The 24,865-nt window shown below is 45.4% G+C and overlaps 1 long non-coding RNA gene and 1 other non-coding gene across 2 annotated transcripts in view; one reads left to right on the top strand and one right to left on the bottom strand.

Annotated features, from left to right (window-relative positions):
* The window catches only part of LOC140460607 (uncharacterized), a 115,006-nt gene that overhangs the window by 84,288 nt on the left and 5,853 nt on the right, over nucleotides 1-24,865 (bottom strand). The window contains exon 2 of the long non-coding RNA XR_011954236.1: nucleotides 17,070-17,441. This is a non-coding gene — a long non-coding RNA (uncharacterized lncRNA). The remainder of the gene's footprint in view (nucleotides 1-17,069; nucleotides 17,442-24,865) is intronic.
* trnan-auu (transfer RNA asparagine (anticodon AUU)) lies at nucleotides 6,316-6,389 on the top strand. The gene has a single exon. It is a non-coding gene; the product is annotated as a tRNA-Asn (tRNA).

The following is a 24,865-nucleotide window of genomic DNA, read 5'->3' as shown; positions in this document are numbered from 1 at the left end:
GGGGGTCAGGCAGCCCTGCATCGGGAAGCACTGGGATGGTCAACTACGACCAGTTTACATGGAGAACACATCTCCACATTAAACAGCCTCGAGGCAAACTTCCCTTCCTTCCACTTAAAGTTCAAAACCCCTCAAAGCGAAATTCCCCAGGGAAGTTTGGAAGAATTTCTTCCAGGTGTTCACTAATCATTTCTATGAGCACTTTGTTAAAGTTTGAATATTGCGAGTTTGGAAAATTACTGATTCTGAGCGAAATCACAGTTCGAAAAACAGAATGTGGGAATTTAGACAGAGTTTATTTTTTCACATCGACGATATGTCTGCACAACAGCATATGACACGACAGCAGAGAAGATCTTCTGACGTCATTCTCAAACGTGCCTGCCACACGCCAGATAAAAAGCTGAATACTTCTCTGGAAAAACTGCCGAGCAATGCAGGAGAATGGCACAACGGGTGCGTGTTGGAACCAGAACCCAAAGGAGAGACCATTCTCTCCTATTCATTCAACGTCGTCTTTAGCAGCTTTCCCGAATAATGGCGCTCTCTTCTGCACCTTGCCTCCGCTTCCCAAAAAAGCTTCGACATAAATATTTCACAATGATATACTGGCCCAATGTGTACAGTTAAGGTGACAACCTCTGAGTGGTCTCCTGTTCTCTGTATCCTATGTTGAGGAGGGCAATGCTTGTCACTGGCTATTCTGGTGTCAGAGAAAAGTTTCGAAACAGTGGAGGGAGTCCGATTCCTGGGGACGGGACAAACAGCAGCAGGGAGACAGAATGAGAAGCAGCTGTTCTGGAAACTCTTTCTCACTTGCAATTCTTCGAACAATGTCAAATGTATTTGACACTAAGCAAGTCTCAGCGAGCTCAAGAGGAGTGTGGTGGATGAGGAATGAGTCGCTGTTTGGCTTGTTGGTCTAGGGGCATGATCCCAGGTAGAGTCTTTAACAGTGCAGACTTGTGTGTGGTCCTGGATTCACATCCCAGACGAGGCTGCGTCGCTTAACTTGATTTGGGCAAAAATGCCCCATTAATTTTCTCAAAAAGCACCTTCGTGAAACGAGGTTGGGCTGCCACGAATACGAATGAGGCAGAAAACAGGGAAGTGAAATGGTTGGAGATCGCGTTGAACAGGTTGACGTGAGTGGTGCGGTGTTTGCGGAATGTCAGCAATAAAGGTAAATTGAAATATTGGGCCAGCTCTCCTCGGAGAACCGAAGTTTTCCAAGTCAGTAGAGGCCGAGAAACAGGAAATAATGCTGTGACAATGCTCCCATGCCTGAAATGATCTATAGTGATTCGGCAGAGATTTAAAGTCACGAAGACGAGCGAATGCAGTAGACGAGGTAGCAGCAAATGTGCAGGTAAAGAGCTGCTTCACCTGGAAGGATATCCAGGAGGGAGCAGGTAAATTGTGCTTCTGAGTGAAATCACGGTTCGTAAAAACAGAATGTGGCAATTTAGACAGAGTTAATATTTGTTCGTCGCCGATATGTCTGCCGGTGCGCGATGGGAGCATAACCCAGAAGGGAAACCATCTTCCCTATTCACTCAATGTCGAGTTTAGCAGCTTTCCCGTATAACGGCGCACTGTTGTGCACCTCGCCTTCTCATCTGCTTCCCAAAAAACTTCGATGTAAATATTGATACACAGGCCCAGTATGCAGAGTTGAGATGCCACACCCGTGGAGGTCTGCGGGGTCTTCTCCTGTTCTCTGTACCCGATGTTGAGGAGGGCAATACTTGTCACTGGTCACTGCGGTGTCAGAGAAAAGTTTAGACAGAAAACGGGTTAATCTTCTGGCAGTAGAGAGGGCCCGGTTCCTGGGGACGGGCAAACGGCAGCAGAGAGACGGAATGAGAAGCAGCTGTTCATACAGTCATAGAGATGTACAGCATGGAAACAGACCCTTCGGTCCAACCCGTCCATGCCGACCAGATATCCCACCCCAATCTAGTCCCACCTGCCAGCACCTGGCCCATATACCTCCAAACCCTTCCTATTCATATATCCATCCAAACGCCTCTGAAATGTTGCAATTGTACCAGTCTCCGCCACTTTCTCTGGCAGCTCATTCCATACACGCACCACCCTCTGCGTGAAAAGGTTGCCCCTTAGATATCTTTTATATCTTTCTCCTCTCACCCTAAACCTATGCCCTCTAGTTCTTGACTCCCCGACCCCAGGGAAAAGGCTTTGCCTATTTATCCTATCCATGCCCCTCATAATTTTATAAACCTCCATAAAGTCACCCTTCAACCTCCGACGTTCCAGAGAAAACAGCCCCAGCCTGTTCAATGTCAACTGGACTTTCCTCTGAGCAAGACTCAACTGGTTCAAGAGGTAGGGTGGGGGCAGGGGCGCCAGCGCGCTAGCCGTGTGGCTCGTTGGTGTCGGGGTGTGATTTTTTTGCTTTGGGTATTCCTTGACGCAGGCGTTCGAGAGATCCCGGGTTCAAATCCCGGAGGAGCCCGCGTTTCATGACTTGTGCGAAAGTGCTGTTTAATTTCCTCAAAAAGCACCTTCGTAAAACGAGGTTGGGCTCCCTGGAAACCAATGGGACAGAAAGCAGCGAAGTGAAATGATTGGAGATAGCGTTGAAGAGGTTGACGTGAGTGGTGCAGTGTTTGAGGGATGTCAGCGATGAGAGTCGATTGGAAATTTGGGAGAGCTCTCTTCGGAGTACAGAAGTTTGAAATCTGGCCCGATTGAAGCTTTTCAAGTCATGCAAAGTCTAGACAGAGAAAGTAATGTCGTCAAAATGTTCCCACGTCTGAAAGGATCGGCAACGATTCGGCAGAGTTTAAAAGACATGAGGAAAAGAAACAAAAGTGGCATTACGAAGAACGCTTTTGTAAAGGGAGTGGTTGGGGTCAGTAAATCACAAAAAGGCAGATTCATTATACGCAAACGGCAAGACTTGGCCAAACGATACACGGAGTCAACGGACTCCTTTTGTGATTTGAAACGTAAGGAGTCGACGTTATGGAGCCATTTGAGATTCAAACATGCAACTTTCGGATCACGAGTCAGACGCGCTACCGTTGCGCCACAAGCTCACACATGCTCTGACGCTGAAGCAGTGTGCTTTTAATGGGGTCAGGAAAATGTTCCCCAAACGGAAATCTTCTCCACAAAGGGGTTTCTGAATTGAATGAATGTCTCACGTAAGGGTCTGCGTCTGCTGAGAAGCCGAGACCAAAAGAGAAACTCGGTAGGTTTGACAGTACCTGTCAGAGAAAACAAAATTCTGAAATGTTGTCGCTGATTCTCTTTCCACAGACGTTGCCTGACCTTCTCAGTTTCTCCTGCAATTTCTAGTTTTGTTTTTTACTGAAAGTTCATTTCATCTTTTGGGATGAAACAACTGGAGTCGCCGTATGCAGATATATAACCCTTTCGAATCACTGTGACGTGATTGGAGTCAAACAAACTCTGCGATGATTCACTCTTTCTCAGCTCCACAGGCAGACAGACAAGGGGAAGGAAGCAGTCAGTGTGGTTCTGTATTCGTGGGCTGAGTGGTTAATGCGATGGACTTGAAATCCATTGCGGTTTCCCCACGCAGGTGTGAACCCTGCCGAGTACAAAATGAGAAGTGCCGTCGAAAAGAAAGGGAGTTTGCTCTCCGGCTTCTTCTTTAAGATTCAAATCAGTGGAGGGGGAAAAACATTTCACTCAAATTGGGACTGGTGGGAATCTGCAACCCACTGCCTGTTCGGGTGGAACAAGCAGATACCCTCAGAGCTTCTTTGGACGCTATGAGCAAAGTACTTGGAAATGAGACTAGAATAGTGAGGGGCTTGAAATCGTGATCGAAATGAAGCAGGTACCTGTGGACAAAGGCGTTTCCTTTGCCAGTGAAAGATACTGCTTCACAAAGTTGGGCCTGTGGAAGGGAATCAGTGACGGTGATTATCTTTGGTTGTTCACCTTGTGAATGTTCCCATTGCTGCGCATGTCCGTGTTGGCGTCAGAACTCTGCAGCATGGTGGCGTTGGATGCGAACAGGGACTGGCGCACCAAACTCCACCTACCTGTTTGAAATGCAGCTCACAGCTTGTTCACACACCCCAATTAATCTTTCTCATTGCCCTGAAGCCAGCATACGGTTTGAATTCCCGATCTGCGGGAATGAGAATCCTTACACTGTCTCGCGTCAGTAAATGTCCCTGAGAACATCTGAGTCAACTCACAGCGCAGTCAGATGAGGGGAAGCTGAAATAGCCCCACACGCTGTTTACGGGCACATTTTATTCTCCCCAACTCAATGCCTCAACCACTGCGGATCCTGGGAGTGGAAAAGAAACAATCACCAAAACCCCGTCTAAGCTCTGTGAATCTTCAGAAAATCAGCAAACGTTCGGATTTTCTATCCTAGGCTGACAGCGATGGGTTTTGTCACTCTTTTGTAGGACATTGCAAGTAGATGTTTTGCAGAAAAGCACCACAATGCCATCTGATTAATCAGGACCTGGATGTTTTCGGTCTTTGAATGTCAGTGCTGTGCTGCAGAACTTTGTTGTTGCCAGTTTCTAATACTTATCTTCCCAGTTCCCTGTATCACTTGTCGAAAATGTTTAATTTGTGTCTTGTAATCCTTTCACTGTCTGCTAATGAGGATAGTGTTTCCATGTTTTACCTAAATTATCTTGACCTTGCATACCTCAAGCCTCAAGCTAATTTCATGAGAAACCCTCTCCAGTTCAAAAGCCAACTGTTAGTGATGGCTCTGTTCCTTGTCACGTGTCCAATTTCAGATCGATGTTGTTAATGTCCCTTATACTCCTTCAGATCCAGGTTTCGCTCACAGGGCTAGAACAGAACTGTCACCAAATACATTTACCAATCTACGTTCATCCTATCGATTGTATTAGCATCATCAACACTTCTCATCAAAATAACTCGAGAGACTTTCATCACAATTTTCTGTGAACAGTCATACATTAGCTTTGCTGAATGAACCCCAAATTTCTTGAAGTGGCTCCTTATTTTCGGTCCTGATTATTAATCTCTCTACGCATGGGAATGGATCCTTCCCACCCGCTCTATCTCTCATCAATGTGTGTAGTTCAATTCGATCTCCCATCAGCCTCCTCTGTCCTGATCAAATCCAGGGGAACAGGAAACGTTGGGACTATGGCGCGGACAGGACAAGCCCAATACTCACCTTTCCTGTTAGAACTATTCCATGAGAAAGTTTAGACCTCAACTTTGGGCGTGTAGTTGTGGCCGAACACTTAAGGTGTTGGCGTAGAGATTATTTGGGGCTCCCCGCCCAGGGTGGTAACCTGCTGTCTATGCTTTCTTCGCTGGCGATTTTAAATAACTTCCTGTTGGTTGCATTATCGCTCAAACTTCACAAAACCCGTCTCAATAAAGACCCGTTTTCTCATGTCTGGGAATTGATTGCCATGCAGGAAACTCGGGTTCTGAACAAACAACGTATCAGACTCACAACGTCAGCCCTGTATACCTTTCCACAGATGCTGCTCGACCTGTTGGCTTTCTGCAGTATTCTCTGTGTTTATTAGGCACAAGTGCTGCTTTTCATTCAAGAACTTCAATCTCTGTCCTCTGGTAACTGACTCTGGTCAGTGGCGATTGGTTCTTCTGATCATTAATCTGCCCATTCCCACCGCTTCTTCTCCCATCATGACCAACAGCCCCAGGAAATCTCCAGTTATCCTTGTTTGCTCCAAAGGGAACATTCTCAACCTTGGGAATGTCTCCCGAAAATGGAAATTCCTCATCCCTGGACATGAGACAAGGCGTACAGTTGGGAAGAGATTTTGGCAAAATATTGTCAGTTAGGAAATGGAAAAATGTTCAAATGTTCATGAAGCAAAACAGAAATCCCAGTCTCCAGCTTTGTGAACCTTTAGAAACACTTTGGGAAGCGGATTTGGAGGAGAATGAAAGATGACCTGTCCGACAGTCCAGACACCATCCCCTTGTTGAAGAGGCCGGGAGGTTGATTCTGATGTTCTCGGCACACGAACTGATCTGAGACATTGAAAGAATTGTCGTTCGTGCACATCAGGAATTCAAACCCCTTCTCGCCTCCGAGCCAATGAGAGAACTCGGGAACAGGCAAAACACTGAAAGGCTGGAAGGGCGACGGCCCCGGAGTAAGAAAGCTAGTTCCTCGTGACATGGATGTGTCTGCAGACAGCCCCCGGTATCTCCAGAATGCATCTCCCAGGCTTGATTATGGAAAAGTTAAACTGATAGACGACAATTGTAATTCTTGGCGGGGAGGCTGAATTATAAAATCACTAAGCGATGGTGCCGCCCACACCTGCGCCTGTCTCTGTGGCGCAATTGGTCAGCGCGTTCGGCTATTAACCGAAAGGTTGGTGGTTCGAGCCCACCCAGGGGCGGTGTGTTCGCTGCTCTCCTTTGGCTTCGAAGCTGTGCGCTTTTAATGGGGTCAGGAGAATGTTCCCCAAACGGAAATCTTCTCCAGACAGGGGGGTTGCGAGTTGACTTCATGTCTTACCTAAGGGACTGCGTATGCTGAGAAGACGAGACCCAAACAGAAAATCAACAGGTTTGACAGTACCTGTCGGAGCATACAAAATTCTGAAATGTTGCCTCTGATTCTCTTTCCACAGATGTTGCCTGCCCTGCTGAGTTCCTCCTGCAATTTCTCACTGAAAGTTCATTTCATCTTTTCGGGAGAAACACCGAAATATCTGCAAACACCATGTGCAGATATTTAACCCTTTCGAATCACTGCGAAGTGATTGGAGTCAAACAAACTCTGCGATGATTCACTCTTTCTCAGCTCCACAGGCAGACAGACCTGGGAAGTCAAGCTGTCAGTGTGGTTCTGTATTCGTGAGCCGAGTGGTTGATGCGATGGACTTGAAATCCATTGCGGCTTCCCCACGCAGGTGTGAACCCTGCCGAGTACAAAATGAGAAATGTCGTCGAAAAGAAAGGGAGTTTGCTCCCCCGCTTCTTCTTTAAGATTCAAATCAGTGGAGGGGGAAAAACATTTCACTCAAATTGGGACTGGTGGGAACCTGAAACCCACTGCCTGTTCGGGTGGAACAAGCAGATACCCTCAGAGCTTCTTTGGAGGCTATGAGCAAAGTGTTTGGAAATGAGACTAGAAGAGTGAGGGGCTTGAAATCGTGATCGAAATGAAGCAGGTACCTGTGGACAAAGGCGTTTCCTTTGCCAGTGAAAGATACTGCTTCACCAAGTTGGGCCTGTGGAAGGGAATCAGTGACGGTGATTATATTTGGTTGTTCACCTTGTGAATGTTCCCATTGCTGCGCATGTCCGTGGTGGCATCAGAACTCTGCAGCATGGTGGCGTTGGATGCGCACAGGGACTGGCGCACCAACCTCCACCTACCTGTTTGAAATGCAGCTCACAGCTTCTTCACACACCCCAATTAATCTTTCTCATTGTCCTGAAGCCGGCATACGGTTTGAATTCCCGATCTGCGGGAATGAGAATCCTTACACTGTCTCGCGTCAGTAAATGTCCCTGAGAACATCTGAGTCAACTCACAGCGCAGTCAGATGAGGGGAAGCTGAAATAGTCCCACACGCTGTTCACGGGCACATTTTATTCTCCCCAACTCAACGCCTCAACCACTGCGGCTCCTGGGAGTGGAAAAGAAACAATCACCAAAACCCCGTCTAAGCTCTGTGAATCTTCAGAAAATCAGCAAACGTTCGGATTTTCTATCCTAGGCTGACAGCGATTGGTTTTGTAACTCTTTTGTACGACATTGCAAGTAGATGTTTTGCAGAAAAGCACCACAATGCCATCTGATTAATCAGGACCTGGATGTTTTCGGTCTTTGAATGTCAGTGCTGTGCTGCAGAACTTTGTTGTTGCCAGTTTCTAATACTTATCTTCCCAGTTCCCTGTATCACTTGTCGAAAATGTTTAATTTGTGTCTTGTCATCCTTTCACTGTCTGCTAATGAGGATAGCGTTTCCGTGTTTTACCTAAATTATTTTGACCTTGTATAGTTAATTTCACGAGAAACCTTCTCCAGTTCAAAAGACAACTGTCAATGGTGGCTCTGTTTCTTGTCACGTGTCCAATTTCAGATCGATGTTGTTGATGTCCCTTGTACTCCTTCAGATCCAGATTTCGCTCACAGGGCTAGAATAGAACTGTCACCAAATACATTTACCAATCTACGTTCATCCTATCGATTGTATTCGCATCATCAACACTTCTCATCAAAATAACTCGAGAGACTTTCATCACAATTTTCATCACACTTTCATCACAGTTCTACATTAGCTTTGCTGAATGAACCCCCAATTTCTTGAAGTCGCTCCTTATTTTCGGCCCTGATTATTAATCTCTCTACGCATGGGAATGGATCCTTCCCACCCGCTGTATCTCTCATCAATGTGTGTAGTTCAATTCGATCTCATCTCTACACAATGAATGTCCCAGGCTTTATTATGGAAAAGTAAGACTGATAGACGACAAATGTAATTCTAGGCGGTGCGGCTGAATTATGAATTCACTAATATCCTACCCTTCGCGATGGTGCAGCCGGCGAAGTCACATTTCTCTATCGCACCGTTGGGCTCTGCGTTCAGCAGTTTACCGGGAGGTTGGTGATTCAACCCCGCACAGGGGTGGTGTATTTGCTGCTCTCCCTCCAACTGCGAAGTTGTCTGCTTTTCATGGGGTCAGGCAAACAATTTCCAGAATAGGTGCTTCTCATTCTGTTTCGCTGCTGTCGTTTGTCCCGTGTCCAGGAACCGGGCCCTCTCCACTCGCAGAAAATTTAACCTTTTTGTTTCGAAACTTTTCTCTGACACCTGGGTGGGCAGTGACAAGCATTGCCCTCCTCAACAGAGAACAGGAGAAGACCACGCAGACCTCCACGAGTGTGTCATCTCAACTGTGCACATTGGGCCATTATATCTATGTGAAATATTTATGTTGAGTTTTTTGGGTAGGAAATGAGAAGGCGAGGTGCAGAACAGTGCGCCCTTAGACGGGAAAGCTGCAAAAGACGACATTATGTGAACAGGAGAGCATAGGACATGGCGGATTTCAGGCCCTAAAGACATGGAACTCGATATTGAAGACCGGGGGTGCTGTAGGGTCTTCAAGTGGAAAATGAGGCTTTGTTCTTCCATCTGGAGCTGAGCTTTGCTGGAACACTGCTGCATGCCTGATACAGAGATGTTGGCCAGGGAACAGGGTGGTGTGTTAAAGTGGCGGGCAACCAGAAGCTCAGAGCCTTTTTTTGCGGACAGAACCGAGATATTCTGCGAAGCAGTCACCCAGTTTATGCTTCATGCTACTTTGGGGAAACCACACTGTGAGCAACGAATGCAGTCGACTAGGTTGTGGCAAATGTGCAGGTAAAGTGCTGCTTCACCTGGAAGGTATGTTCGAGCCCCTGGATATTCAGGAGGGAGCAGGTAAATGGGCAGGTGTTACACATTCGGCGGTTACAGGGGAAAGTGCCTTGGGACAATGGGAGGTGGGTGTGGGGTGTTGAGAGTGAAGAAAGAGTGGACCCAATGTGTAAGCCATGCCCATTACCCTCCTCTCATATATACATCCGTGAAGTTGAAAGAACTTTCCAAAGAATAATTCAGTCCCACGTGACTCACGAACTAATTCATATTCATGTTCCTGGGCCAGCATCATTATTGTGTCACAGCAGCTGCAGGCCATCACCGGGGGCTCGCCCTATGACGTCACGGTGAGACTGGAAGCCCCGGGACAGTTTATCAAAGAAACCTCCCGGTGGGTCAGGGCAACCCTGCATCGGGAAGCACTGGGATGGTCAAGCACTACCAGTTAACATGGGGAACACATCTCCACATTATGCAGCCTCGAGGCAAACTTCCCTTCCTTCTACTTAAAGTTCAAGAGCCCTCAAACCGAAATTCCCTAGGTACGTTCAGAAGAATTTTTCCAGGTGTTCGCAAAGTATATCTATGAGCACTTTGTTAAAGGTTGAATTTTGAGAGTGTTGAAATTTTGTGCTTTTGAGCGAAATCACAGTTCGAAAAAACAGAATGTGGGAATTTCGACAGAGTTTATGTTTGCGCATCGGCGATATGTCTGCGGGTGCGTGATCGGAGCATAAACCAGAAGGGAAACCATCTCTCCTAAACACTCAATATCCTCTTTCGCAGCTTTCCCGTATAGCGGCGATCTGTTCTGCACTTCGCCTTCTCATCTGCTTCCCAAAACACTTGGACAATGAGAAGCAGCTGTTATGGAAACTCTTTGCCGCTTGCAATTCTTAGAGCAATGTCAAATGTATTTCACACTGAGCAAGTCTCAGCTCGTTCAAGAGGTGAGGCGGGTACGGGCGATGGGGTGCGCCTGGTTTCTAGCTCGTTGGTCTAGGGGTATGAATCTCGCTTTGACTCTTCTACTTTTCCGACTTGCCAGAGATCCGGTGCATGAGGAATGTCAGCAATGAAGCGAGATTGGAAAATTGGGACTGCCCTCCACGGAGAACAGAGGCCTTGCAAATCATGAGAGGCCGAGACAAAGGAAATAATGTTGTGAAAATGCTCCCACGCTACAAAGGATCCACAACGATTCGGCAGAGTTTAAATGTCAGGTGGGAAAGAAGTAAAAGTGACATTAGGAAGAACGTTTTCGTACAGGGAGTGGTTAGGGTCAGTAAGTCCCTGTCTGACATTGACAAAGAGGAAGATTCAATGGACCCGAAAGGGAATTCGGTGGTCACGTTCAGATGTGCAGATTTACACGGAAAAGGCAAGAGAATTATACGAATTGAGTCACACGTTTACGTATGGGGTAGAACCAGCAGAGCGAAGGTGGGCCGCATGGCCTCCGTCTACGCTGTGACACATGTTGTGATTCAGTGTGAGCTGAATATGTCACGAAACACTGGCCCAATTCACACAACTGAGGGGAAGTGCTTGTGGAGATTTGAGTTGTTTCCCGACAGTCTGCTCTGAACTGAATCCTAACACCTCTTCTCTTAAAAGGGAATGAGCTGAAGTTGAAACAATTCGAATTCGAATCCCTACAGTGTGGAAACAGGCCCTCCTGCTCAACAAGTCCTTATCAACCCTCCGAAGAGTCACCCACCCAGACCCGACATTTACTTCTGACTGATGCGCCTAACCTACCGACCTCTGGGCACTATGGGGCAGTTTAGCATGGTCAGTCCACCTAACCTGCACATCTTTCGACTGTGGAAGGAAACCGGAGCACCGCAGGAAACCCACGCAGACACGGGGAGATTGAACAAACTCCACACAAACAAGTCGCACAAGGGTAGGATCGAATTCAGGTCCCGTTATGAGACAGCAGGGTTAACCACTGAGCCACAAAGGCCACATTATTTGCGGTTGTATTCATTCCCTGCAATAATTCCCCACTCCGGTTCAGACGTGAATGACAGGACGATCAGCATTCCGAAAGCAGCATCACCACACAGACACAGTTCCCATGATGAGGACACATATCACCGATTGGGAATCATCTCGGAGAGATACAAGTGACAGAGAGTCACATGGAAATGATGGACTGAACGGCTTCAGGCTGCGGCGGAATGACGTCACGCGTTGATGCCGTCCCTCTCCCTGTCTCTGGGACAGAGCGGCTGAGGGAGAAACAATGGCTCATTTTCAACTTCATCTGGGACAGTTGGGGCTCAGATGTTCACTGCTGCCCGTTCGCAGCAAAGAAACAGACGCCTGTGTTAGAAAAGTCTTTCTGCAGGATTGCTGTGTGAAGACGAATTCTGAGCACCGAGCCGGCTGAACACAAATGTACTCATATGACTATACCTGAGGGAACAGTTTCCGGTGTCCATTTCTCTGTGTCCCGCCAGCACAGCATCTTTCTGTCTCGTTGATTACAGACGTTTGTAATGTAGTTAAAACTTGCCAATTTCCTACGCATTAGTGTAACTGACGTCTCCCATCCCAAATGATTGCAAGAGAGCAGAAAAGCGAATGGGCTCTGCCCTCCCCAGAACAGTTTGCAAGTAGAAACAAAATGGTTTAAGTATCCGCCAGTGGAGAGAGTCCAGTTACTGGGAACGGGACAAACAGCAGTGTCCTCGGCGCAGGGAGACGGAATGAGAAGCAAATGTTGTGGAATCTCTTTGCTGCTTGTGATTCTTGGAGCAACTCAAACGTATTTCACACTGAGCAAGTCTCAGCTGCTTCAGGGGAGGGCACTTTGGAGCGTCCGGGGTCAGGGTAGCTCGCGCCTTGCTGGGCCTGTGGCTCGATGGTCTAGTGGTATGATTCTCGCTTCGGGCCTTCACTTGGGTGGATTTGCGAGCGATCCCGGGTTCGAATCCCCGACGAGCCCTCATTTCTTAAGTTGCCTTGTGCAGAAACGCCGGGGTGATTTTCTCAAAAAGCACATTTATTAAACGAGATTGTGCTGCCTGAAGTCGGGATGAGGTCGAGCTCCCATTCCAGCGAACAGGATAAAAGGAAACACTTGCTCAAAGTCAAAACAATCATTGCACATAGTTCGCCCGCGCAGTCCGACTCTGAATGAATCCTCCAGCTGCATTATTGCTCAATTGTGAGCGTGAAATTTCAGGAAGCGGGGAAGTGAAGTGATTGCAGACAGCGCTGAACAGGTTGACGTTAATGGTGCCGTGTATGAGGATTGTCAGCAATGAAGGTACATTGGAAAGTTGGGACAGTTATCCTTAGAGAACAGGAGGTTGAAAGGTGGCCTGATTGACGTTTTTCAAGTCATGAGCGTCTAGACACAGGAATAATGGAGTGCAAATGCTCCCACGCCTGAAAGGATCGACAACGATTCAGCAGAGTTTTAAAATCACGAGGAAAAGAAGTAAAAGTGACATTAAGAAGAACGTTTTCGTACAGGGAGTGATCAGGGTCAGTAGGTGACGCAAACTTCAAACAATTATGGTCCTGAACCCATAGGACAGACAGATGGGAGTGGAAGACAAGAAGATAGAGAGACACAGAGTGAGCGAGAAAAGGTGAAGTGTCAGAAAAACAGAAGTTAAGGAAAAACACAGAGAGACTGAGGAAGGGATACAATTCCAGTGGGTCCCAGCTTTCTCTATGGTTTCATACACTCCTTCTCATCCATGAGAGACAAGCCCTTCTCCTAGAATCTACGTCAGTCTGGATGGTTCAGGGACGGTGTTTAGCACACTTGCTTTCATTTTTCACACCATTGAGTGTTGGAGTTGGGACGTCATGTTGAGGTTGTACAGGATGTTGATGAGGCCACTTTTAGTTTCTGTTCATTAATATGTAAATCCCAGAACTACTTTTAAGGTACATTCTCCAGATAATTTCAGGTTTTATAAAAAGAGGTGACATCTCAGCTCAGTCAATGCATTAAAGATGTGAGGTTTGAGTCTGTCTGTATCCCAATCTTGAAATAGACTGGTTGTATTTTCAAAGTAGGGATTTATAAAATATGACATGGCTTCACTGCCTGCAGATTGCACACTTTTTGAGGAAAACTGAATGTATCTGCAAATATAATTCTGAAAATCCAAATTCACCCCATAGACTTGTGTGTGCATAAGAGAGGGCGTGTTTGTATGCTTGGTAAAGTGTCATGATTTGGAGATGCCGGTGTTGGACTGGGGTGTACAATGTTAAAAATCACACAACACCAGGTTATAGTCCAATAGGTTTAATTGGAAGCACTAGCTTTTGGAGCACTGTTCCATCATCAGGTGGTTATGGAGGACACAACTGTAAGGCACAGAATTTATAGCAAAAATTTACAGTGTGATGTAACTGAAATTGTACATAGAAAAATACCTTGATTGTTTGTTGAGTCTTTCATCTGTTCATAAACCATGATATTTTCACTTCTTTCATATGTAAATAGAGTCATAGAGATGTACAGCATGGAAACAGACCCTACGGTCCAACCTGTCCATGCTGACCAGATGTCCCAACCCAATCCACTCCCACCTGCCAGCACCCTGCCCATATCCTTCCAAACCCTTCCTGTTCATATACCCTTGCAAATGCCTCTTAAATGTTCTCAGGTTAACTGTAACAATTGGTGTTAGCTAACATCAATTGTTACAGTTAACCTGAAAATGTAACTTATGTAAATTTTAATAAGTTTTGCGATTTACATTTGAGAAAAGTGAAACTATCATGGTATTCGAACAGATGAAAGAGTCAACAAACAATCAAGGTATTTTTCAATGTATAATTTCAGCTTTGTCACACTGTAAACTTTTGTTCTAAATTCTGCGTCTTATAATTGTGTCCTCCACAACCACCTAATGAAGGAGTGGTGCTCCGACCGCTAATGCTTCCAATTAAACCTGTTGGACTATAACCTGGTGTTGTGTGATTTTTAACTTGGTAAAGGGTAAGTGTGATGGAGTGTAAGCCTGTGAAAGGCTGCATTTGTGTGTGTACCTGAGAGAGAGCGTGTGGATAAAAGCGAGGGGTGGCATTTTGGTAAAACAAACAAGGGCAAGACTTGTACAGTAAATGGTAGGGCCCTGGGTCTTGTTGTAGAACAGAGAGACCTGTTTTTTGGGGGGGTGGGGGTGGAGGGGAAGTTTCAGGTACATAGTTCTTTGAAAGTTTCATCACCGGTAGACAGGGTAGTTAAGGTGGTGTTTAGCACACTTGCTTTCATTTTTCACACCATTGAGTGTTGGAGTTGGGACGTCATGTTGAGGTTGTACAGGATGTTGATGAGGCCACCTTTAGTGTACTGAGTACAGTCCTGGTCACCCTGTTATTAGGAAGAATACTATTGGAGAGGGTTTGGAAAAGCTTTCCCAGGATGTTGCCAGGACTGAAGGGTTCAGGTTATAAGGAGGGGCTTGGACCTTTTTCACTGGAGCGTAGGAGGTTGAGGGTGACCTTGTAGAAATTTACAAAATCATGAAGGTTGTAGGTAAAGTGATTAGCAAATGTCTGTTCCTTAGTGAAGGAGAATTAAAAACTAGGGGACTTTTTTTTAAGGTGAGAGGAGAGAGATTTTAAAAGGAACCTGAGGGATAACGTTTTTACACAGACGTTAGTTTGTGAGTGAATGAACTTCCAGAAGTGATAGACGCAGGTATAGTTACAATATTTAAAAAAAACATTTGGATGGTGTAGTGAAGGTGTAGGTGTGTAGTGTACGTTTTGACAGAGAGGAAACGAGCAAGGACTGACTGAAAGCACAAAGCGTGCTGAATAATTTAAAAATGTAACGTTTGGTTGAAACAAATAGCTGGAGTTGTGTTGCCATGGAACAAAAACAAATTCCAATTTGGCCAATCAGTTTATAGTATGCCCCTGATATCAAACTCCTATCGAACTTGAATTTTACAGTTTGGAATGACACCAAACCAATGAAATGATCTGATGTTTTGGGGTATAAAACCAGACATTTTCAACAGTTAGAGGGGAAACAGCAAAGACAACCAAGCAAGCTGTTAATAGCATTTTAACTGTGGAACCACCAGCTCTTGTGGGAGGAGTGCATTCCTGAAAAACATTTTGGAGGAATACTGTATAACTGAGACTGAAAACAGTTTTCCCACCGAACGTTAAACAGATACTGAGAATGTAAAACGTCATAAAGTGTGTTGCTGGGAAATGGAGGAGAATTGAACTTGCCAACATGAACCAAACTTTGCAGAGAAAGGAAATTTTCTGGGACGGAAGAGGTTGACAGCAGTCAATAATTGTCAGATTATTTGATGAAGGTAACAGCTCATATGGGGTGATTACTGGGGATCCTAGAAGATTCGTATAGAACTTAAAAAATCTTTAATTAGGTTTGAAACATTGTTTTGTGTTTTGATTGATAAGGTTTATCTCAAGGAAGAAATATGCTAACTTTAAAAAAAAAATCAAGGTTAAGGAGGGACAGATTGATTGTATGATTGTTTGACGACAGATAAAAAGACATTTATTGGCATTGAGGTGGGAGTAGAGCTCAGAGTGATACAATTCTAAAATTTCACTCTGTGAATGAATGGAAAACTGCTTAAAGATTGGCTCCTGGTCTGATACTTCACCAATTAAAATTGCTGTATTGACAACTCTTGTAATCATAGAATCCCTACAGTGTGGGAGCAGGCCATTAGGCCCATCGAGTCCACACTGACCCTCCGAAAAGCATCCCACCCCATAACCTATCTCTGCACACTGTGGGGCAATTTAGCACGGCCAATCCACTCTAACCTGCCCATCTTTGCGACCATGGGCGGAAACTGGAGCACTGAGAGGAGGGCAAAGGAATGTGCAAATCCCACACCAACAGTCGCCAGACAGTGGGATCGAATCCGGGCCCTTGCAGTGTGAGGCAGCACCGCTAACTACTGAACCAGCAAAGCGGCTGATCTTTAAGACATTGAGAATAGCTAAAATGATGTATTTAGAAACGTCAATAAAGTCTGAAAGCATATTCAATTGCTTAAAAAAAAACTGCAGACATCTTTCTGAAACTTGCAGTTAAGCCACAGTTGAGAACAGGCTGTGAGGGAGGAATGACCTATTCCTAGTCTTGTGAAATTGGTTCAGAATATGTAGAAATAGAGTCATAGAATTGCAGAGCACAGAAACAAACCTTTTGCTCCACACCGACCACATATCTTAAATTAATCTAGTGATCTGTTTGCCAGTATTTGGCTCATATCTCTCTCAACCCTTCCTATTCATATAGAGACCTTTCCAGAACCCATCCAGAAGGCTTTTACATGTTGTAAATGTACCAGCCTTGACACACGGCCTCTGGCAGCTCATTCCATACACGTACCACGCCCTGCGTGAAAATTTATCCCTTTTGTCCCTTTTAAACCTTTCCCCTCTCACCCTAAGCTGATGCCCCTCAAGTTTTGGACTTCCTCTAACCTGGGGAAAAGACATACGAAATTGAGCAGCCAGACAAAATTCAAAACAATAAAATGTTGAGTCCCAGGAAAACAAATTTGTGGCACCAGTCTTTTTTTCCCCCCTATTAGCATTTGGACTGAAAATCTGTCGGTTACACCAACACCTCCACAGGACAGACTACGCATGCTTCTCAGTGTCAGCAAGCACTGCGCATGTACACCGGTGTCAGCAAAATACTGCGTATGCTCCTACCTGACATCGGAAACATCACACGACATTCTTTTGATGGACCAATAAAAAGCGCCAGAAGACCGGAAGGAGTGTGGTCTTCCTGCCATTGAAATCCCCCTTCTTCTCTGAATGCGGACGTTGGGCTATGAGTTTGTGAAGTTGTAGTTGCTGTTCTTTTCTCTCTGAATGAAGATTGAGCTTCACATCAGACTGCAACTTTCCTCTGTTCAACATCTGGGAGTACAACACGCTCTTTTCTCACCCTCCTTTTCCATTTTATTTTTTTCATTCTGGAGTTCAGTTCTTGACTTGCAGCAAAGTTGGTTCAGGTCTGTGTCTTAATTGGCAAACACATGGCAAATGCAGTTACACAGTGTGAAGTTATAGTCTTTCCTGTGAAATAAAAACAGAAATGAGATGCATTGTTTAAATGGTGATATATTGGGATGTGGAACAAGTGAGAACTGCAGACGCTAGAGATCAGAGTCGAAATATGTGGCGCTGGAAAAGCACAAGTCAGGCAGCATCCGTGGTGCAGGGCAGTCAATGTTTTGGGCAAAAACCATTCATCAGGAATGATGTGTGGATGTACAAAGGTGCTTCAGCTACCTTCTTCTCAGGCTTTCTATCCCAGTCAATGCCAGTTGTCAGACAGGTGCAGCAAGCAATGAGCAAGGCAAGTGGTGTATTAGCAAGAGGAATTGAGTTCAGAGGTGGGAATGTCTTCCTGCAGTTAGGGGGTCATTGAATATATTCAAAGCTGAGTTTATCTGACTTTTGAATATTAAAAGTAGTTATGGGGGAAGGCAAGGAAATGTTTTTGTTTAATATTTTATTAGAAACTTTTTCAAATCTTTTACAAAACATTTATAGACAAAAAAGAACAATACCAAAATACAGAAAGATAGAGGCAGTACAAAATGTCATATCACGATACTATTAATAATGAACTACTATTCTACCAGAACAACTGTACCTACTTAGCTTAAACTAAACTACAATCAAATTTTAAAAAAATTTAACCTGAATTCAAATTAAATTACATCACATTATTTTATTCTATTTCACTCACTACTCTCCACTGAGGCTCCCATCCCTGGGAGCTCCAGTTATTGTGCCCATATTCTTTTTCCCCAGCCTCCCTTCCCAGAGCCCCACTGATGCTCAAACTGATTCCCATGGCATACCACGGCCCTAATCAATATTGCTGATAAGTCTGCACCCATATCATTTAGAAAGGGTTGCCACGTCTTGTAAAACCGCCCTGTTCTGTGGTGCACCATATTCATGTGGTAGTCTTGGGGGAGATGCTCCATCACTAGCCAACGCCACCCCGTAAGACCTGGGGTGTTTTCCAATGTCGATTTCATTAAAATGTTCTTCCTTGCATAGTGGGTAAGAATACTACAGTCTCTCCCTATGTTTCCCCAGGAGAGGGCAAATTTGCTAACCCCAGAAAAAGAAATGCCAGATCCACTTTAACTTCAATCCCGAGAATGTCCTTCGGCTCCCTTACTGTACCACTCCAGTAAGTCTGGACCTTAAAACATGACCATTAGCAGTGTGTGAGAGTGCCTATAATAATTTTACATTTGGGACAACCTGGTGATACTCCTCTCTTGAACTTAGCCTCTCTAGCGCCATATGAGCACTGTGTAAAATCTTCAATTTCATGGCCTGTGCTTTGTTACGTATTGAAATTTGCCTTACATTTTCCCATATTTCTTTTCCATACTTCCAATGAAGTATCATGTCAGAGTTCCTTATTCCACATCCTACAGGTTCCCTCCGCGTCCCCTAAGGCACGTCCCTTTTGTAAATAATACAAAATACTGACTGAAAGAACACCAGCACACTCGAGTACTCTTTTCTCCACGTCTGACCTGGAAAGCTGAGCTGGGACCATCGAATATAATCTTTTATGTGAAAGTACCGGAATAGGTACAATCCATATTTCTGACTTAGCTGGCTAAATGACATCAAGACCTCCCCCTTGAAAAAAATTCCCAGAAACGAGATTCCCTTATTCTCCCATGACTTAAAGCCGGAGTCCATTGCCCCAGGTTTAAATCCTTCGGCTCCCACCAATGGGGTAAACGGTGAGGTCTTAAGCCAATTGCCCTCATCTTGCCTCATTATCCTCCAGGCTTTCACCGTATTTAAAATGATTGGACTCTTACACTGCTCGGTCATGGATTTCATCTTATCCATAAATAATTAGGTGACAACGCAACTGTGAGGCTTCAACATCAAGCCAAATTGACCCTGAATCACCCTCATGCCCCACCACCCAGATATGGGAACAAAGTGCATATTTGATGTCTCCAAGTCCAGAAGGATCACCCCACTCCCTCACCCTGCGAGAGCTGCAATTTGGTAAACTTAATTAGGGTATGCCTGCGACACCAAATAAAAGAACCTAGCCAACCTCCATAATACTCATCTGGGTAGCAACAACGGGACCATTCTCAAGGGGTACAACAGGCGAGGAAGAACATTCATTTTATTCAGGGCTAATCGGCCTAACCATGATAACGGTAATACCTCCCACTGCTGCAAATCCTGCTTTATCCTCTCGAGTAATTGTCCATAGTTAGCTTTAGCTTTATACAGCTGGTGGAAGGCAGGTGTAATAAAACTTCTCAAATACAAAAATCCTTTTGACGACCATCTAAACAGGAACTGCATTCCATCCTTCAGATCAGGCACCTCCACTAATGACCCCACCGGCATGGCTTCCGATTTTGTAAAGTTGATCCTGTAGCATGAAAAACAGCCAAATAAATTAATTGTTTGAATCAATTGAGAAACTGACTCCTCCAGATTGGCCAAGAACAAAAGGATGTCATCAGTATATAGGGTGATCTTATGCTCCCCCATTCCCACCTCTGGCCCCACTATTTCAGGATCCCTCCTGATAGCCTCAGCTAATGGCTCAATTGCCAAGGTAAATAGCAGCGGTGAAAGGACACCCCTGTCGACTACCTCTCCCAATATGAAAGTTATCTAACTTAGTGCCATTTGTGATGACTGCTGCCTTAGGATCATTGTACAACACCACCACCCATCTAGCAAAGGATCCTCCCAGACCAAATACTTGGGGACCCCAAACAAGTACAGCCATTCTATCCGGTCAAATGCCTTTTCTGCGTCGAGGGAGACCACCGAACCCAGGATCAATCTTTGTGGCATACCTGCACTATGTTTAGTACCCTCCTGACATTGTTGGAGGAGCTACAGCCCTTAAAACACATCTGATCATCTTTGATAATACAGGACAACACCTTTTCCAACCTCAGGGCCAGCATCTTGGGTAGAATTTTAAAATCTACATTCAACAGTGAAATGGGTCTGTATGAAGCACCATTCTTCAGGCTCTTTCTCCTTCTTTAAAATGAAGGAGATATTAGCCTCCCTAAGAGAGGGCGGAAGACAAACCTGTGTATCTGAATAGCTATACATCCTCAGAGGTGGCATTTATGAATTCCTTATGGAATTCACTTGGGAAGCCATCTGACCCCGGTGCGTTGCCACTCTGGAGATACATTATTGTTTCCTGCACCTCCTGTATCGTCATTTGTGCATTCAACCTGTTCCGCCTTTATACTGGGGAGGGGCAGGTTCTCCAAATTCAAACAATCTTTGTTTGGCAAAGGAGACCCTTTTTTGCCACCTGTGTGTGCAATGAGTTGAGAGCAACCCTGAGAGCTGCAGCTTGACCAGTGAAGTCCTAATATAAAATACTTCCTCAGCATCTATTGTTGCTCCTCCCTCTGCTTCCTTCTAGTTGTTTAATACGCAATAACTAGGCCTCATAAATATGCCATAGTGGCCTCCCACAGTATTGCCAGATTATTGGACTTGAGTTGATATCCCAAAAGACCCTGAACCTTCTTCTGATGTACTCAACGAATTTGCCATTCCTTAACAGGAATGGGTCCGTGCGCCAGTGCCGTGCATCCATTCCACCACCGTTGATTTTACCATCTAAATACACTGGCACGTGGTATGAGACAGCTATATTCCCAATTTTACAAGCCAGTGTTCTATCCAAAATATTTGATGGTATAAAAAAAACATGTCAACTCGTGTGTGGCACTTGTGTTGGTTGGAACAGAAAGTAAAGTCTCTTCCATTCAGGTGGAGGTGCCTCCACACATCCACTAACCCCAACTCCTCACACTGGGGCAGCACGGTGCCTCAGTGGTTAGCTCTTCTGCCTCACAGCACCAGGGACCAAGGTCCGATACCGGCCTTGGACGACTGTGTGTGGAGTTTGCACATTCTCCCAGTGTCTGCGTGGGTTTCCTCCGGGTGCTCTGGTTTCCTCACACAGTCCAATGATGTACAGGTAAGGTGAATTGGCCATGCTAAATTGCCCATGGTGTTAGGTGCATTAGTCAGAGGGAAATAGGTCTGGATGGATTACTCTTCGGAGGGTCATTGTGGACTTATTGGGCCGAAGGGCCCGTTTCCACACTGTAGGGAAACTAATCAAACTAATCATGTCCACCAACTGCTTAGATCGTGCAGTCATACATGCCAGGCCCCTTGTCACCCTGTCTACCTCAGGATCTATGAGGAGATTAAAATCCCCTCCGATGATCGTGCTGTGCACCCCAAGACTCATTAATTTAGCAACTGCATCAATTAGAAATGTAAGAGGGTACATGTGGGGGGATGGGGGTGGGGAGGAGATACACATTCAGGACACCATACTCTTGAGCTTTAAGAATGATGAACTGTCCAAGTTCGTCCTTAATTTTCTCAATTACCTGGAAAGGGAGGTTCCTTCTTATCAGTATAGCCACTCCTCTACTCTTAGAGCTAAAGGAGAAGAATACCCTATCATAAATCCCCCACCACCCAACCCCACCTTGCCCATAGCTAATATTCTGGATCCTTCCAACTGAGGCCGTGCCCTAGCCCCAGGCAATTCACAGATGAAAAAAAAACACGTTATTTACATTCTGAGAGTTAAAAATGGATGCCCACTCCCCCCTCTCCCCCCCGCCCCACACACTCACACCCCTTCTCCATACATCTTAACCACAGGTATAGCCACCCCCAAACCAAAACCAAAAGGACAGCAGTTAAAACAAAAGTCCTCACATAATGCACAACTGACCGATATACTAAATAATTCCGGTTTTACATCAAGGCAGTACAGAGAAGCCGATAACCACTGAGCAAATGGAGAGAGAAAGAAAAGAAAAGAATGGGCAGAAAGAACTGTACCATTGTCTGTATCGATGGCCCCATTCCGGCCTGAGTCCTTGAATTCAGAGAATTCACAAAGTCCTTCGCCTTTTCTGCTGAATCAAAATGATATACCGTCCCCCCATGAGCAAAATGCAACACGGCCAGGGACCTCAAGGAACATTGAATGTTCAGATCCCTTAATTTTCTCTTAACTTCACCAAAACCCTTTCTCTTCATAATTCTGGCTCCTGAGAAGTCCTGAAAAGATATTATTCTTGAGCCTTTAATGCACAAAGCCTGTGGATCTCTTCCCAGTTTTCTTGCTGTTTCAATCACTAACTGTTTTTCTTTATAATGCAGGAGTCACACAAGGACCGTGCAGGGGCGTGGGTCCGGTACTGACCTGCACATTGCAATCCGGTGGGCCCGCTCCAAACCCAATAGGCCCGACTCCAACTCCAGCCCCAAGAACGTCAGGAACCACTTCTCCAGGATTCCAATGAGGTCTTCACCTTCCTCACGTTCCGGAAGACCCACGAGCTGTAAGCTTTTTCTCCTACTTTTGTTTTCCAGGGCGTCCACTTGTTCCTGAAGGACCCGAACCTGGTCTTCCAGCGTTTGGATCCTTCCTCCTGAGACCTCCGCCACGGTCCTCTCCTCTGCTGCCTATTTTCTTCAGGCCAATATTTGAATTTCCTGCTCGTGCTTTTCCAGCGTGGCAGATATTGGTTCCACCGCTGCTTCAATCTTTTCTCGGAGTTTGGTGAACTCCGAGAGTAACTGCTGCTGCCCCATTAAATCCAAAGGGGCCACCCTTGGAGTTTGAGCAATGGCTCCAGGCACCCCCGATGCAGTAGGGGAGTGCCCTGCCTGCTGCACTCCTTTTGGCCCCTTTCCTTCATTTGCTTTCATCCTGGTCTTAAAGATGTCAAACCACAATTTTAGCAGCTCCAGATGTTCACTAAGTTAATATTAGTTTTTTTTTCTCCGAAGGAGGGTTGGGGTTGGGGGGGTGGGGGGTGGTGTGGTAAAGGTCCACATTGCCATAGGACATGGCACAGAGCCCAACACAGCAGACCACTCAGACAACCGCCATCTTAGATCTTCAAGAAAATAGTTTTCAGACCCCAGTAGAGAAAAGCTACAGGATCCTACAGCACAGAAACAGACCCTTCAGTCCAACTAGTTCATGCAATGTTCTCAAATTAAACTGGTCCATTTGCCAGTGATTGTCCCATATCCCTCTGAACCTTTCCTATTCATGTACTTATCAAAATGTCTTTTAAACATTGTTACTGGACCTGCATCCACCACTTCCTCTGGACATTGATTCCACACACAAACCACTTTCTTAAAAATAAGGTTCTCCTCATCTTTTTAAAATCTTTCTCCTCTCCCCTTCAAAATTTGCTCCCTCATCTTGAAACCCCCACCCTAGGGAAAGGACACCTGCTGGTCACCTCATCTATACCCCTCATGATCTTCTAATCCTCTATAAAGTCACCTCTCTACCTCCTACACTCCAGTGAAAAACATCTCAACCTATCCACCCAGATGTAAGTGTATTCCTATCCAGTTATGATCTGTTCAGTGCTGGTGCAGGCTCGAAAAACCAAATGGTCTACCCCTGCTCCCAATTCTGTCACACTGTGTGATACCAGAAGACATGAGAACAGAAATTACGCCATTCAACGCATCGAGTCTGCTCTGCCATTCAATCATGGTTGATAAATTTCTCAACAATATTCTCCTGCTTTCTCCCCATTACCTTCGATTCCCTTGACACTCAAGAAGCTATCTATCTCAGTCTTAAATATACTCGGTGACCTGGCCTCTTGTGGCAATGAATTTTATAGATTCAGCATTCTCTGGCTGAAGACATTAATTCTTATCTCCACTCTGAAAAGTCTTCCCCTTACTCGAAGGCTGTGCCCTCATGTTCTAGTCTCTCCTACCAATGGAGACATCTTGTCAATGTCCACTCTGTCCTGGCTGTTCAGTATTCTGTCGGTTTCAATTATATCCCCCCCTGAGTGTGGGCCTGTTAATCAGCATGGACCAGACCCTTCAGGATGAGGTACAGAGGAATTAGGTTCAGCAAAGTGAGAATGGGGGAGAGTCTGAGGGATGGAGATTTTCAGCTTTCTGGGAATGAGAGAGGAAAGAAAGTTTGATATAAATTAGAATTGATTAGATAGGCAGATGGGCCAAGGAGTGGCAGATGGAGTTTAATTTAGATGAGTATGAGATTTTGCGTTTTGGTAAGGCAAATCAGGGCAGGACTTATACACCCAATTCTAAGGTCCTGGGGAGTGAAGCAGAACAAAAAGACCTTGGCGAGCAGGTTCATAGTTCCTTGAAAATGGAGTCGCAAGTAGATCAGATAATGAAGGAGCTGTTTGGTATGCTTTCCTCCATTGGTCAGTACATTGGGTTAGTCCATGTTTTGGAATACCACACATAGTTCTGATCTCCCTGCTGCAGGAAAGATGTTGTGATACTTGAAAGAGTTCAGAAAGAATTTACAAGGCTGTTGCCAGAGTTGGAAGGTTTGAGCTCCAGGAAAAGGCTGAATAGACTGGGTCTATTTTCCCTGGAGTGCTGGAGGCTGAGGG

Source organism: Chiloscyllium punctatum, chromosome 36, assembly GCF_047496795.1.
Source record: "Chiloscyllium punctatum isolate Juve2018m chromosome 36, sChiPun1.3, whole genome shotgun sequence".
NCBI classification, from domain to species: domain Eukaryota; kingdom Metazoa; phylum Chordata; class Chondrichthyes; order Orectolobiformes; family Hemiscylliidae; genus Chiloscyllium; species Chiloscyllium punctatum.
The sequence above is the reverse complement of the archived record's forward strand: the minus strand, read 5'-3'. Positions and strand labels throughout refer to the sequence as shown.